Raw genomic sequence first — 17440 nt, 5'->3', positions numbered from 1 at the left:
GGAAGGTCCAAAAAAATAAATAAGTAGATAGAGACATTTGTGAATGATTAAGTGTTATGCAAATTGATGAATTAGTTGATTTGCATTTCTATTCAGCATTTGATGAATAGTTATTCTGGGGCAGATGTAGAGCTAGAAGCTGATGAAGGACCATGAATGTAGGTAGCAAACTTTACAGTATGTATATTCTACAAGGTGTGGGAAACTGCTGAACATTTTTGTTCAGCCAAATGGCCTAATAAACAATGTTCTTTCAGGAAGATAAGCTGGTGGCCATGTGAGGACTGTGACTCTATCAATTCTGTTTTCTGAATTGCTCCTGAATTTGTTCCCTCCTTTCTAGTCCTACAGACACTGCTATAGTTCATACCTTACCATTTCTTATGTGCAATAACCTCCTAAATGGTCTTCTTACTTCTAGCCTTGACTGCTTTAATTCATTCTCCTTATGCACCTAGAGAATTTTATCCAATTATTTCTTGGCTTATGCATTCATTCATTTATTCATTCACCCAGCATTTATTGAGCTCTATCATGCCTAAGGCCTTGGGACCATGGCAGTAATATTTGCTGACAGGTAGGTCTTAGCACATTGCTGCTTCCTATCCCCAATATAGCAAAGTGAAGACCTCTTAGCATGTCCCACAACACCATTGACCAGCCTCTTACCATTCTCATGGCTCAGCATTCTTTTCTCTGCCTTACAATCTTTTTGCATTCTATATGCTATTTGCTATTAAAGTGGCAAGAAGGACTCTAGGATAAAGATTGAGTAAAATTGTGCTTTGGAGATTTAATAGTGAGGTGACCTTGGGTAAATCACTTAGGCTCTCTGTTTTCTTACTTGTAAAGGTTGAGAATTATAAAGCATACCTTAAACATCCAGTGTAAAAATCAATGAGATACGGCATGTAAATTGATTAGCATGGCATCCTATATCAGTTAGGTGTGTATTTGGTTATAAGTAACAGAAAATCTGACCATTGATGTTTAAACAACTAAATATGTAACAAGAGACTGAAAGTAGTTTTTGATGTTGATTCGGTGGCTCACAAATGACAGAGCTGAATTTCTTGACCTTTCCCTCATGCTGGTTACCTCATGGTTATAAGATGGCTGCCAGAGTTCCAGACTTCACATCTACATCCAAAGTGGAAAGAAAGAGGAAGGGACAGTGCCTGCCGTGTTACTTCCCCTTTTATCATGAAAGCAAAGCAAAGCTCTACTAGACCTTGAATGGGAAGTAGCAGACTTCCTATTAGATTATTTTGTACAGAAACAGATCATATGGCCTTCTCCAACTGCAAGGGAGGTTGGAAATTTAGAGAAAAAAAATTTCCAGATTGATTGAGACAAATCATGATTTGTCACTTGAGGATGAGCACATTAGCACTCCGAACAAATCTGGAGTCCTGTTAACAAGAAAGAAAAGTGAATAATATTCAGGAGCAATTCTTAGTGTTTTCCCCTGAAATGCCATGCATGTGCATATCCCTAGGTATTTGCACACGGTATTTCATGTTGGCTACAACACTCTCCTCCCATACTGTACCTATACAATTTTGTATCATTTTTTTTTCAATATCAGAAACAATTTTCAATTTTGTCACTTATTCAGTATCATTATTTTTAAAGCATACACAGGGGTCCATAACTGGTTGTAGTGTGGTTTATTTAACCATTTTTCAATAATTGGACGTTTATGTTGTTTCAATTTATTATTATATAAGGGGGGGAAATTTGGTTTTAAGTTTGTGTTCTTGGCCATACATTACACAGATTATCTCATTCAAACCTTGAAACATTTCCGTATGGTAGGTATTATTCTCATTCAGCAGTCACAGATATCTAGGTGCAGAGGAGTTAGTTTGCCCTAAGTCCTACAACTAGTGAGTGGCAGAGTAAGGATTCACAGAGAAGATGATTTAACTGCCACGCCTGGGCTTCCTCACTGGAATCCACACTGAGATGGACACAGTGAAAAGCCACAGCCACACTGAGGTGTGTATCAGACTCTTACGACCTTGCAGCTTCCCCATCTCTATGGCTTTTGGGCATCTACTCCTGAACTGCCACTCCGGATAGACCCTGTCCAACTTCATGGGAGCACAGCCTATTGCACTTCACCTCCTGCTCCCGGGTTCCTTGTTGAATCTGGGGTGTGAGACACAGTGGGACCCTCTCAACATCCACACACGTGTAACCTGGAAGTATGAAGGAATTAATGCCTCATAGGGCAAAACTTTGACCAATGGGAGACGGAAGCCATGGAATAAAGTCTTCACCTCACACTCCCACCCCTCCATGGACACCCTAAGTCACAGTCATGCTATGGCCTTGGAGAGGCCGTCTAGTGAGATCAAGCAATCAGTCTCACTTAATACCTAGCAATGGGGAGCTCAATAAGGCACCCCATGTTGGTTCTCCTCCTTTCTTGCTTCCTTTGCCTTTTTCCTCTCGCCTGTTTCCCTGATATTACACCCTTTAATAAAGTAATTGCACATAAATATTTGCAAATTCAGCCCAGTTTTCTGGGCAGCCCAGGCTAAGACAGTGCATAAAGTTTTTTCATTATTTGGGATGATTTCCTTTTGTTTAAAAAGCTTTCTGCTGTTGGGTTACTGAGTTTATAAGTATGAATAGCCCCATGCCTTTGAGAACATTACAACAGCCTTCGAATCTACCCAGCTCTGGCCCTTGGGTCAGCCCACAGATGATTGTGGGGTCAGACCGCCCCATTCATTACTGAGCCAAGGGCAAAGCTAAGGTCCTACTGGCAATGACTCACAGAAAAGGCTGTAAATAGGAATGTTTATGACCACATTTATACAACCAAAGTTGGTTCGATGATAATGTATGGAAAAATAGAATCTTTGTTGAAAAGAAATTTTAACTCCATTTGGGTATGTGTTCCCAAGAGAAAGAAAACCTGGGCACACAGCCTTAAAGAGTGTGCTGGACCCTGGTAATTGCTCTAATTACCTGTGACTGATTTGGACAGCTCCTTGTGGGGACTGCTTTTGAATTTGCTCAAAATCACAGACTTTCCAGGAGAATCCAAGTATCAGATACCTCATTGGGTAAGAAATGGTCATAGCCTAGGCCCTAATAAGAGTCCAGGGGAAGGCTTTCAGTTGTTCAGGTGGGGTCTGCTAAGGTGTGTGCAAAATAAATTATAACAGTCTTCAAATTTACCCAGCCCTGGCCCTTGGGTCAACCCATAGATGACTGTGAATCAGAGCGGCAGGCCCCACCCAAATAACTGAAAGCCTTCTCCTGCACTCTTAATAGGACCCAGGCAACGAGAATTTTTTACTCAGGGAGGTGTCTGGTATTTGGTTTCTCTTGGAAAGTCTGTCATTATGACTGAGAAAACTCAAAAGCAGTCCCTGCAAAAAGCTGTCCAAATTATCAGTCGCTCTTCAAATACGTCCTTCTGGGGCTAGACAGATTCCAGACCCATCTGTCTGCCCCAGAAGCCTGCTACCTCTTCCTGGCTTTTTTGGGCCCTGTCTAATGGACTTCTGATTATATCAGTTGCAGAGTGAGCCTGGTTATATATGAGGAAAAGAAATCAGCAGGGAACACTCACCTTATGTTGCATAGAGAATGAGCTGCTCGCTGGAAATGCAAATTTTGAAGGATGAAAATCTCACTTCTGAACACGTAATGGTCTCTAATTAACTCACAGGTAATTAGAGCAATTACCAGAGGCCAGCTCTCTTCTTAAAGCTGTGTGCCCAGGTTTTTTTTCCCACTTGGGAACATATACCCAAATGGAGTTAAAATTCGTCTTTAGCGAAGATTCTATTTTTCCATACATTATCATTGAACCAACTTTGGTTGTATAAATATGGTCATAAATGTTCCTATTTATAGCCTTTTCTGTGAGTCATTACCAGTAGTACCTTAGCTTTGCCCTCAGCTCAGTAATGAGTGGGGCCAGCCTGTCAAGGTGTGTTTAACAGTAAGCATGGTGGCCTGAGGAGTTCTATGTGGTCTGTGAGCTGCTTGCTTCCTCTCTGCTTCTCCACTGACTTCCACCTTGTGTCTTGATTTCTTCTTGGTGTCCTGATGAGTCGAAGTCCAGTTCCCAGTCTTCTCACTTCATCCAAGAGTTGTGGCTTATTCCTAGCTTCTTGGGAGAAGAGAGGGAAATGAGAAGGAAGAGATGGCCTCCTCTCACTGGCCGGTTCTGAGCAGAGAGTGGGTTGCAGGGATATAAGCTCCTCAGGGTGGATCTTATAAATATGGTCCCCAGGAAGACCTCAGTGCTCATGATATGAGCCATGGGCTGCTGCCAGGCCCTGGGGGACTCCTGAGGTGTGAATTAGAACAGGATTAATATTTTAGCTCTGTTGAGTTTAGTAAACTGCACTGTGCAAAGAAAATTATATTTGTGTGCTAGGAGGCTTTGATTCCTAATTCTAGTCTTGATTGACTATGTAATTTTGCCCCTTCCCTGGAACTACTGTTCCCAAATGAGTAGGCCAGACTAGAGTAGGAATAGCAAGGGTTTGTCAAGCATGCCGTCATCGCCAGGTCCTCTGCTCATGGCAGGTGTTGCTAATCAATTACAGATTTATTTTACCCTGAACCCAGCCTTGGCCTCACAATTCTTAACAGTCCATGCCTGGTAATCACACCAATTGATTCGAGTTGGCTTAAAATGCAGCCTGTTTACCCAGGGTCAGATGATCTCCAAAGTCACTTCTACAAACATCTTGGAAACTGGTTAGTTCTAAGCAGGTGAACATCAGAATTGAAAGCTGGTTTACTCTAATAATTTGCTTAGCAAAGCTTCCCTACTCCCTCCACAAATAACTCTCTGTATTAGCTTCGTAGCAAATTACCACAAATTTAGCAACTTAAAACAATATTTTTTGTCACTCCAAAACTTCCATTTATTATTTTATAGTGTTGTAGGTCAGAAGTGGAGGCAGGCGTGGCTAGGTACTCTGCTTAGAGTCTCACAAGGCTGAAATCAAGGTGTCTGTCAGCTGGGGCTCTGGGAGGCTCTGGGAGTAAATCTGTTTTCAAGTCATTCAGGTTGTTGGCAGAATTCAGTTCTGTGTGGTTGTAGGACTGAGATCCTCATGTCCTTGCTGGCTGCTTGCCAGGACTTGTTCTCACCTTTGAGAGGCTGCCTGCATTTCCTAGCTCGTGTCTTCTGTTTTGCAACAGGGCATCAAATCTTCCTCAAATCTCTCCCTTCTGCCTCCCTCTTACACACCCAGCCAGAGAAAGTTCTCTACTTTTAAGGGCTCATGTAACATTACACTAAGTTACTGGTTAACTCACCCTTTTGAGTTCAATTGTACCACATGACATAGCATAACCACAAGAGTGATATCTCATTCTAGTCACAGATTCCAGGGGATTAGGGTGAAACACCTTTGGGAGGTCATTTTAGAAATTCTGTCTACTGTCCTCAATTAGAAATATCACAGATTCTATGTGAATAAAGTTGGAATTAATGGGCTTAACAAAGATGGAATTAATGAGTTTGACAAAGATGGAATTAATGGGTTTGATAAAGATGTTGCTCCATTCACTTAACAGTCAAGCCCCTATTAAAACCAGGCACCCTGTCTTCAAGAAGTGCACAGTCTAGTGGGAGCCAATAATTATGCAACAACATAGGGACTGTTTCTAATAGAGGTGGGTACAAAATATATTGATGGTGATGAAGAAGAAATAACCAATTCTGCTTGGGGCAGTGCAGGAGGGGTGTGATTACTGGGGAAAATTTTGCTAAGAAATAGACATTTTCATTGGGCATTAAAGGATGTAGTTTTGCCTCTGAATTGTATTTGGTAAGTACTCTTTCTTCCCCCCAGAATCTCAATTTCCTCAGAACTATCATGAGAAGTTTAAAGAAGATGAGCTCTATAGCCCATTTCATTTCTATTGTCATTGGAATTTAAATTCCAGGCACATGAGTGGGGAGGAGATGGTAGTGAAAGTGAGTGAGGATAAGGAGGGTGAGAGGATTCTAGAGATGGTCTTTTGTCTGCCTGTCTCCTTAACTTTTAGTGTCAGCTGGATTCCTCTGTCCTGCTCAGGAGAGAGGTCAGGGATGTGGTCTAACATCAATTGGGATGCAAAAGAAGATTGAAATTCAAACGGCATAAACATGAAGGGCCTCAAGACTAGAGATTCAGAGGTAGGGAGATGTGGAGGTTGACTTAATCTAGCGGCACACCTTCTATTGCCCTGCAGTTCTCTTGGCTCTGCTCTTTGCAGGCTAGCAACAGAATGAGTGCTGATGTTTTGCACCACACATGTGGTTGCAGCAATATCCAAAGAAAGAACCCCCAGCAACCTTTTCTAGAGTCTCATTGGCTCCAGTTGGACCAATCCTGAGGACATAGGAAAACCGTATGTTGAAAAATATCATCCTGGGGTCTCGATCTATTCATTGGTAAGGAGGATGGGAGCACCACGACTGACTTAGACCAATCAGGATGCACCTCTAAGCTGTTACACATTGGGGGAGGGGTGGAGCCAACCAAAATGTCTGCTCCCTGGCTCTGAGTCCTGACCTCTCATTTCAGAGCACTTAGGGCTCTATCTGGCATCCAGTGATTGATCCAGCTTTGCTAGAGCACTAATGATGGAACAGTTAGTATAATATTACTCCTTCAGTATCAGAGAAGTATATGCAAAAGGGCCTTGCAGAGAGGTATGGGTTGTTCCAAGGTAGTGACCAAACAGGGTAAACGTGGGGCACTGTGTCAGTAGGTCAGTGTCTCTAACAAGACCCCATGGTGGTGACTACATGGGATGAATCTCAGAGACTACTTGTACGAGCTTTTGCAAATAGGCCACATTCTTAGAATAAAACATAGATCAATTACACCCAGATAAAATGACCTTTCTCTTTAAATCAAGACTTCCTTTTATTCAGGCAAAAAATTAAAAAATTCTAATGCAGAGGCTCTTTGCTTCTCCATGCTGCGGCTCTGCACCATTGGTTCTGTCTCATTTTAGAAGTGCGGGAATTTATAATTGGTTTTCCAATTGTCACCAAGGCACCTTAATGGCTTTTTACAAATTATTTGTTGTATGAACAACATTAATAGAAACCAAACTGCAAAAAAAAAAAAAAAAAAAATTAACCCCGTGCTCTGACCACTGCTACACAAATCAAGCTGTTTATATTCATCCATGCTTTGTTCAAGTGTTTGCTCATGTGCACACAAAATTTAATCACAGAACAGTCATCATTTATATTGGCATATTCTGAACATATTCTGTGTTTATTGTATAATTGTCATAATTATACTTTTTAATGGCTGTGTGGTCTATAATGGGTTTCTGGAAATGAAAATCGACTATCTCTGATACGACCACTCCTTTGACTCCCCCTACATCCCAACCAGATTTGGAATAAGTTTAGGGTTAATTTTTCCTCCATGCCCATTTAATTTTTGCAGAAAGAGAGTTATTGCTCTTAGGTGAAGGAAGGTGAGCATGAATTGTATGTTTCTAAAGGAATATCTCCTACTTCTGCAGGAAAATTTTTTAATAACATTGCTATTTTAATTCCATATATATTTTTCTTGACTCTATTATTTAAGAATTACACCTTGTATAATTCCCAAAGGCATTTTGTGGGTTAGCAATAGAGACAGTGTGAAGCCTAATTAGGAATTTGTCTTAAAATAGGAATGAGTCCTGGCCTAGGGAAAGGAAGTGTGAATAAGACAGTGCAGGGGTTGCAAATCCCTGGTATAGGTCCATAACTCTTCCTTCCTTTGGAAGACATCGTTATGATGCTCTTCCACACCGGCTTAGGTACAGCCTCGAAGGCATTTAAAGACTGAATTGTGAAGAGATTGGAAGGGGTATCTCTTGGGCTCATCTAGCTTTTCCATGGATTGGACTCCCACTGAATTCTAGAGGGTGTTTAAGTGACTTGTTTTGTATTTTTTTTTTCTTGATATGGAGTTTCTCTCTTGTTGCCCAGGCTGGAGTGAAATGGCGCAATCTCGGCTCACTGCAACCTCTGCCTCCTGCGTTCAAGTGATTCTCCTGCCTCAGCCTCCCAAGTAGCTGGGATTATAGGCACCTGCCACCATGCCTGGCTAATTTTTAATGTTTTTTTTTTAGTAGAGACGGGGTTTTACCTTGTTGGGCAGACTGGTCTTGAACTCCTGACCTCAGGTGATCCACCCATCTTGGCCTCCCAAAGTGCTGGGATTGCAGGTGTGAGCCACCGTGCCCAGTCTAGGTGACTTGCTTTACAGAGTGTTCCAATAAGCATCCTGCAGCAGTACCACATTAGAGAGTTTCTTTTTAACTTTTGTTTTAGATTTGGGCGTACATGTGCAGGTTTGTTATATAGGTAAACTAGTGGCACAGGGGTTTGTTGTGCAGGTTATTTCATCACCCAGGTACTAAGCCTAGTACCCAATAATTATTTTTTTTCTGCTCCTCGCCCTCCTTCCACCCTCCACCCTCAAGTAGGCCCTGGTGTCTGTTGTTCCCTTCTTTGTGTCCGTGTGTTCTCATCATTTATCTCCCACTTAAAAGTGAGAATATGTGGTATTTGGTTTTCTGTTTCTGAGTTAGTTTACTAAGGATAACGGCTTCCAGCTTCAGTCATGTTCCTGCAATAGACATCATCTTATTCTTTTTGATGGCTGCATAGTATTCCATGGTGTATATACCACATTTTCTTTATCCAATCTGTCATTCATGGGCATTTAGGTTGAGTCATGTCTTTGCTGTGAATAGTGCTCCAATGAACATTCATGTGCATATGTCTTTAAGGTAGAATGATTTATATTCCTCTGGGTACCCAGTAGTATATACCCAGTAATGGGATTGTTACATCGAATAGTAGCTCTGTTTTTTGCTCTTTGAGGAATTGCCATACTGCCTTCCACAATGGTTGAACTAATTTACACTCCCACCAACAGTATATAAGCTCCCTTTTCTCTGCAACCTTGCCAGCATCTGCTATTAATATTTTTTGACTTTTGAATAAGTCATTTGATATGAGATGGCATGTCATTGTGGTTTTGATTTGCATTTCCACATTATAGAGTTTTTACGGACAACTCTTTGCCTTGAACTATTCATGGGATAAAGAGGGGAACTAGATATTTTGAAGTTTATGTTTTATAAATGAACAATTCCAAAACAAAAATATCCTATAACAAATCTTCTCTGAAGAATTAAATCACACTGAACTCTGGGTTTGATGATGGGCTACACATTTTATGCTCCACGCTGAAAACATTTGCTTTCAGTTCTGTCACTGTAGCTCAGTGACTCTGTGTTTGCCCTCATCTGGAGATGACATCAAAACATGAACCTTTGAGACCTCTGGGAATAGAAGGCTGTGCCTAGTGGTCCCTTGGGCTTCTCTTGTGAGGGCCCTGGTTTGGACCTACACTCTGGTCTCACTTCTTGGATGCTTCTTGAAATGCCCAAGATGAAATACTTCATCATCTCAAGTGTTAATTTTTTTCTAAAGACTAGCATAGTCTCCTATAAGGAATTTGCGTTTCTTATTAATAGTACTTCAGCCTTACTTCTTATGAAACATTAATCCTGATCTCCTTTCTGGGTCTGCCCTCATTCCAAGGAGGCTTCGTATTAATTGAGAAAACCTTGTCTAAACTATCTGGGATGGACGGAGCTGTCTTCAGATAGTTTCTGTGTAACTTCAAATTTCGTCTGAAGAGCAGAGGGATGTTTCAGTTTATCTCACTACAAGTAACCATCTTAAGAGTACTGACTTTTTCTTTCATCATAGGGTGTTCTGTGTTCTTCATTTGGCTCTGAACAATATCGTGGTGTCAGATGGGGTGACTTGGGCATGTCCAATATCCCCATCCCTCTTTTATGAGGTCCTAACCCTCATCATCACCACATACTCTGTGGTTGGTATGATGGATCACTTCAAGAGTTTGTATCTTGAAATCACTCTGTCACTTGAACAAATAGAAGTCTGATTTATATTTCTCAAACTCTATGGGGGCAGATTTTATGTACTGAAGTGTTTCATGATCTACTGTGTGTTGGACTGTTAATTTGTTCTTTTTCTTTTTCTAAAATTAATTTCCCTTCTCCCTTCCTTCCTTCCTTCTTTCCTTCCTTCCTTCCCTCCTTCCCTTCCTTCCTTCCTTCCCTTCCTTCCTTTCCTCCTTCATTCCTTTCCTTTCCTTTCTTCCTTCCTTCTTCCCTTCTTTCCTTTCCTTTTTCTCTTCTCTTCTCTCCTTGAGATGGAGTTTCGCATTGTTGCCTAGGCTGGTCTAAGCTCTGGCCTCAAGCAGTCCTCCTGCCTTGGCCTCCCAAAGTGCTGGGATTACAGACAGGAGCCACTGTACCTGGCTTAACTTGTTTTTTCAATGAGACTTTGGGACAACATACTGAGTTTGGGGGTTGTGTGAGTCAGACAGATTAGCACCATGCTGTAATCATAAATAACACCTAAATCTCACCTGTTTAAATCAGTAAAGAGTTATTTTTGCTTTTGCTGCAATTTCATCCCCGCTTTGGCAGGGGAATCTTTTTCACGTCTCATGCAGATATGGAGGCTGACAGGGACCTCACTCTCTGTTACTGGTCTCCATGGCAGGAAGAAGGAAGGGAATGTGATAAATTGTATGTGGAATTTTTGTTTGTTTCATTTTGTTTTGCTGTTATTCAACTTTCTTGAGGTATAATTGAAGTATCATAAACTGCATATATTTAAAATGTACCTTTTGATGCATTTTGAGATATGCATGTACCTTTGATATCCTCACCATGATGAAGAGAATAAACATTTTCATAACCCCCAAAAGGTTCCTTGTTTCACGTGCCTCTCTCCACTCCTGTCTTCATGCAACCAGGGACCTGCTATCTGTCAATATAGGTTGATCTGCATGTTCTGGAATTTTTTTTTTTTTTATGAACGGAAGCACACAGCACTTACTCTTCTTCTACTGGCTTCTTTCATGCAGCTCAATGATTTGAGGAATCACTCATGTTGTATGTGCATCAACAGTTCATTCTGTTTTATTGCTGAGTAGTATTCCATTGTATGGCTATACCACAATTTGTTTATCTATTCCTGCACATGGAAAGTTGGTTTGTTTCTGGTTTGTAATGATCACAAATCAAGCTGATAAGAACATTTGGGTACAAGTCTTTGTGTAGACTTGTGCTTTTATTTATCTTGGATGCATACTTAGGAGTGAAGATGTCCCAAAGTGGTTGTACCATTTCACATTCCCTTAGCAGTTTATAAGAGTTCCAGTTGCTCCACATCTTCACCAACACATGGTATGATCAGTTGAAAAACTTTTCCCAGCACTTTGGGAGGCCGAGGTGGGTGGATCACAAGGTCAGGAGATCGAGACCATCCTGGCTAACACAGTGAAACCCTGTCTCTATTAAAAATACAAAAAATTAGCTGGGCATGGTGGCAGGTGCCTATAGTCCCAGCTACTTGGGAGGCTGAGGCAGGAGAATGGCGTGAACCTGGGAGGCGGAGCTTGCAGTGAGCTGAGATTGCGCCACTGCACTCCAGCCTGGAAGACAGAGCGAGACTCCATCTCGAAACAACAAAAACCACAACAAAAAACTGTTCACCCTTCTAATAGATGGGTAGTGGTATCTCAGTGTAGTTTTAATTTGCATTTTCCTAATGATTAATTATATTGAGCATTTTTAATGTGTTTATTGGCTGTATTGTGGATTATCCTTGGGTGCTATGCTCCGGGGTTTGCTCTGGTGTGTCAACTTGGTAGAATGACTTTTATCCAATTTTTTTCCAGTGAGGCTTCTAGTTAGTACAATATCTACACACTGTAGCACTAGTTAGCATCCCCATTCCTACTTTGTTTTTATCTGAACCAGTTTAGCCCTTCCATTTCTCTCCTGACCTGTGGCTAGTTTATGGGCTCCCTATAAAAAGTCCCCTTCCATTCTCTCAATCCCTGTGTCCCCAGGACATTCTGTTTTTCCAGGCTCTGCCTTCTATTCCTGTCTGTCTGGTTGACTTGAGTGGCAGATCCTTTGCTTTAAACCTGACTTTTTCTTCTTAACCTGCTTCCCTTTTCCCTTTAACATTTTTGGGCTGGGACTTCAGAGCTACCTTGACCCTGATACTCTTTTGACTCAAATTTACACCATGCTCCAGAGTTGAATGTGAGCCCCTACCTGTTCTGGCGCCATCCAATTTCTGAGGATTCTATCCCTAGCCAGAAACCTGGACAGCCTTCTCTCCCAGGGTCACCTAGACAGCTCTGCAAAGAAAGTGATATTAAGCAGGACAGTTTGTAGACTGTAAAGAATTCATGAGAAAAGTAAGATGACATAAAATCCATTCTGTTCATCTAAAAAAAAATTAGCCAGGTCCAGTTGTAGTTCCTTTTGAATCTCCTGCCAAGAGTGTCCTCTCTTCTAGCATCAGTCAGTCTGAGACTGAAAGTCATTGCAGGGTTTCCAAGGTTATGGCAGATTCTGGTTGATACTTGCAAACAACTGACAAGATGAATCAGTATGTGTCCTAGCAGGAGGCTAAAGGTGGATGGTTAAGTGTCTGGCAGACCCAGGCATGATAATGAAAGCTGTCTGTCAAGGAAGATCAGGTTCCAGAAGGGGGTTTGGGTAACAGAACTAAAACTCAGAGATGGGGCCTCAAGCCAGAAGTACAAGCTAAAGCAAGTAGACTGGGTCTGAGAATCTAAGCAGAAGCTACCTGTGAGGTCTGGCTTTTCATCCAAGTCAGGCACACAGGACTATTGAGGACACTGAGGCCTCAGGTGAGGGCTTGAGTTTCCACAGTTTGCATGGGTCCTGTGAGCTGGGGAGGGTGGGGGTTCAGGCTGCTCCAGCTGTGGGTGCTAATGAGAGTGAAGGGGCAGGGGCCAGGAAGAGTGTGACGAAGGATGGCGTGTGTTTGGCTTATTTATAGAAGACTAAAAATGAAAATCCCTTCCAGATGCAAAAACTCACACTCCTGCTAAAGAGCCCAAGAAAAGAAGCACACAAATCCAGTTTATGGAGAGAGATTCTTCCTAAAGGTCTTAGCATGTTATCTCATTTGTAGGAGTCACGGTTGGAAACTGTGATCATTCTGGCTCTTTTCTGCTATGGCTGCCCTGCAGGGGACAGGGCCACTTGGAAGCAGTTGAGCCTGGAAGAAGACCTGCCTCCATTAAGTGGTGGGAAAGGGAGGGTGGAGGACTGGTCATGGAGGAAGTCCAGTGAGCAAGTGAAACACAGCAGCCCTTCTCAACCTCATTGTGAATACACATGGGGAGCTTGTTAAAATATGGATTTTGATCCAGTAGGTTGAGAATGGGCCACAAAATTATGCATTTCTAAGTTCTTAGGTGATGTCTGATGCTGGTCTGTGGACCACACTTTGAGTAGCTAGGAAATACGATATTCAGAGGGTGGCAGCAGGTATGAGGATATCAAGGCAAAAAATTGTTGTCAGAGAGTAAAAGTTTGATGGGAATATTTGTATAGGTGGTGAAAATTAGTAACAGGTGCAAGGAGCAGGTGACATTCAGATGGAGAGCCACAGTGTGCTATGCCTGCATGGGATGCTATTGGGGGAGCTGATGTGGTGTGGAAAGAACATAGATATTGAAGCCAGATGGCTTTCAGTTTGATGTCTGGGTCAGCTTTTTACTGGCTATTTGACTTTGATCAATTTAGCTAGGCTCTCTGGGGGAGAGTTTACATATTGGTGCAAACTTTATCGGATTGTTGTAAATATTAAATATTGCAAGCTATGTGACAAATTGACATTGTGTGCCTCCTGATATGAAGCACTGAGACAAAACAGGATTATATCTGTTATTTTTGCAAAAAAAAAAAAAAAGCACATAACACAAATGTAACCATGTGGAAACCTGAAGCAAACCAAAATGTGATATCCTACAATGGAACTGGGTTAAACTCCTCTAAAATATTATGGTCATGCAATGGAACAGAACAGAGAGCCTGGGAATAAAACTGCACACCTACAACCATCTGATCTTTGACAAAGTCAACAAAAATAAGCAATGAGGAAAGGATTCCCTGTTTAATAAATAGTACTCGGATAACTGGCTAGTCATATGCAGAAGAATGAAACAACGACTGCCTTTCACCGTAAACAAAAATTAACTCAAGATGGATCAAAGATTTAAATGTAAGACTTAAAACTATAAGAATCCTAGAAGAAAATCTAGGAAATACTATTCTGGACATTGGCCTTGGCAAAGAATTTATGGCTGAGATCTCAAAGGCAATCGCAACAAAACCAGAAATCGACAAGTGGGACCTAATTAAATTAAAGAGCTTCTGCACAGCAAAAGAAAATATCAACAGAGTAAACAGACACTCTATGGAATGGGAGAAAATGGTCACAAGCTATGCATCCAAAAAGGATCTAATATCCAGGATCTATAAGGAACTTAAACAATTTAACAAACAAAAAAATTAATGATGCTATTGAAAAGTGGGCAAAGGACATCAACAGACACTTCTCAAAAGAAGACATATACACAGCCAACAAATATATGAAAAAATGCTCAACGTCACTAGTCATCAGAAAAATGCCAATTGAAACCGCATGAGATACCATCTCACACCGGTTAGAATGGCTATTACTAAAAAGTCAAAAAATAACAAACGCTGGCGAGGCTGCAGGGAAAAGGGCATACGTATATACTTCTGGTGGGAATGTAAATTAGTTCAGCCATTGTGGAAAGTAGTTTGGAGATTTCTTGAACTTAAAACAGGACTACCTTTTGACCGAGTAATCTTATTACTGGGTACATATACAAAGGAAAATAATTTTTTCTATGAAAATGCACTCACACTCACTGTGTATGTTCATCACAGCACTGTTGGCAATAGAATCAACCTAGGTACCCATCCATGGTGGACTGGATAAAGAAAATGTGGTAAATATACACCATGGAGTACTGTGCAGCCATAAAGAAGAATGAAATCATGTCCTTTGCAGCAACATGGATGGAGTTGGAGGCCATTATCCTAAGTGAATTAACACAAGAACAGAAAACCAAATACCGCATGTTCTCACTTGCAAGTGAGAGCTAAACGTTGGGGTACACATGGACACAAAGTCAGGAATGATAGACACTGGGGACTCCAAAGGGAGGGAGGGAGGTGTGCAAGGGCTGAAAAACTAACTATTAGGTACTGCACTCACTGCCTGAGTGACGGGATCATCCTTACCCCAAACCTTAGCATCACACAATATACCCATGTCACAAAACTGCACACGAATCCCCTGAGTCTAAAATAAAACTTCAAATTAAAACATTGTTATGGCCGTGAAATACAAGTAGTTCAGAGAAAGCTATCTACATATATACACATATATGTGCACACACACATATACTTACATACACACATATATGGAGGAGAGAGATTCAGAGAGAGTGATAAGACACATGTAGTAAAATATTAAACATGGCTACCCCTCATTTTGCAAAGAATCTGAGAGAGAAGAGAGACCGAGGCAGGGAGCAGGCCAGCCTGAGTCTCCAAAGCAGGCTGTTGGCAGGAAGTCTACTCGACGGGGCCCCTTCACTGTGCCAAGGACAAGCCTTTCTGCTCTTTCCCACCAAGGTGGATAATGGGAGCTACTTCTTAACTTTGGCCTCACTATTAATCACCTGGAAACTATACTCGTGCAATTAATTTTAAGTGATAGAAAAGCTATGCATGCTTTCTGTCTCTTCCCTTTTCATCTGCTCTTGAACCCACTACATCAAAGTATTCTCTATTGGTTCTATTGAATCCACCCCCTGGAAAAACTTTCTTAACTGTCCAATCCAATAGACACTTTTCACTATTTATATTATTTGGCCTCTTGAAAGTCACTTGAATTTGTTGACTAATCCCTCCAACCCGAAACTCTTCTGCCCTCGCTTCCTTGCAACCCTTTCCTGGTCTCATAAATGAAGGGGCATCACCATCCACCTTCACTTCTAGGAAGCTTCATCCCAGCCATCTACATGGTTACTTTTTGCCCAGATTTTCCTTAAATGTTGGGGTTCTCTGGTGCTCAGTTCATTATCTTTTTTTCTTCTTTCTCCCCAATATGCTTCATTCTTTTTCGCCTTCTCTTCTTCTTCAAGTCAGGACACTTTTAGTTGAATGTGACGAAAACTCCACTCAATTCTTGTCTCAAAATTTTTAATTGTGGCAAAATACATGTAACATAAAATGTACCATCGTAATCAGGTTTAAGTGTGCACTTCAGTGGTGTTGAGTACATTCACATTGTTGTGCAACTCCTCTCCAGTATGTTTTCATCTTGTAAAACAGAACCTCTGCACCCATTAAACAGCTCCCCATTCCCCCTCATCCCAGCCCTGGCAACCACCATTCTTTTTTCTGCCTCTGTAAACTTGACCACTCTGGGTACCTCATGTAGGTGGAATCCTACAATATTTGTCCTTTTGTAAATGGCTTCTTTCACTTAGCATAATGTCTTCAAATTCAACCATGTTGTAGCATGTATCAGAATGTTCTTCCTTTTTGAGGCTGAAAAATATTCCATCATATGTATACACCTCATTTTGTTTATTCATTTATCTGTCAATGGACACTTGGGTTACTTCTATCTTTTGCCTATTTTGAATAGTACTGCTATGAACATGGGTGTACAAATGTCTCTTCAAGACCCTGCTTTCAATTCTTTTGGATATATATCCAAAAGTGGCATTGCTGGACCACTCTATTTCTAAACTCCCCCACACACCCATAAAAAGAGAAATGGGAGAAGAAAGAATAAAAAGGGAGAGCTGTGGGCACAGTAACTGGGACATGTGGAGGTGGACTCTGGGCCGCTTGGACGTAGGAGCTCAGATGGTGCTGTCATGGTACAGTTCCTCTTTTTGAGTCTTGACTTTTTCCTGACTGCTGACCTGGCCCTGCAGAAACTGTCTTTCCATGTGGTGAGAAAGTTTTCTCCAAAGGCCTCAGATTCACATCTTGCCAGCATGGAAACCCCAGCAGAGAGAGAATATCTCTCCTAAGACTACATATCAATCCTATACAACTAAAGACAAAAAGCGAATCTACTGAGAATGCCAGAGCAGACAGGTAGGAAGGGCTTTGCTCTTGATCATATCCTTGAACTACTTTCGAAAACTGGAACTCATTTCTTCCAGACATCCCTCAATGTGAGGTAATTAAATGTCTTCATTGCTTAAGTCTCTGCTTTGCATTGCTACTTGAAGGAAACAGATAACTTCTATACTGTATAACCACAATAAAGTCTCCCCTTATAGAAAAAGAGAGGAGAAATAACATGCTGTGGTCACATGTTCTGCTGTAGTGGAAAAGGAACAATTCCCTTCTCTGGCAGTGGGGTGACTCATCATCAGTCAATTTGGCTACCCTTCATTTTGATCTTTAAGAAAATTTCTCTTGTCCATTGAGGAACAGATTCAGCTGATATGCC

Source organism: Pan paniscus, chromosome 16 (genome assembly GCF_029289425.2).
Source record: "Pan paniscus chromosome 16, NHGRI_mPanPan1-v2.0_pri, whole genome shotgun sequence".
Classification (NCBI taxonomy): domain Eukaryota; kingdom Metazoa; phylum Chordata; class Mammalia; order Primates; family Hominidae; genus Pan; species Pan paniscus.
This window is presented reverse-complemented; position numbering follows the sequence as displayed.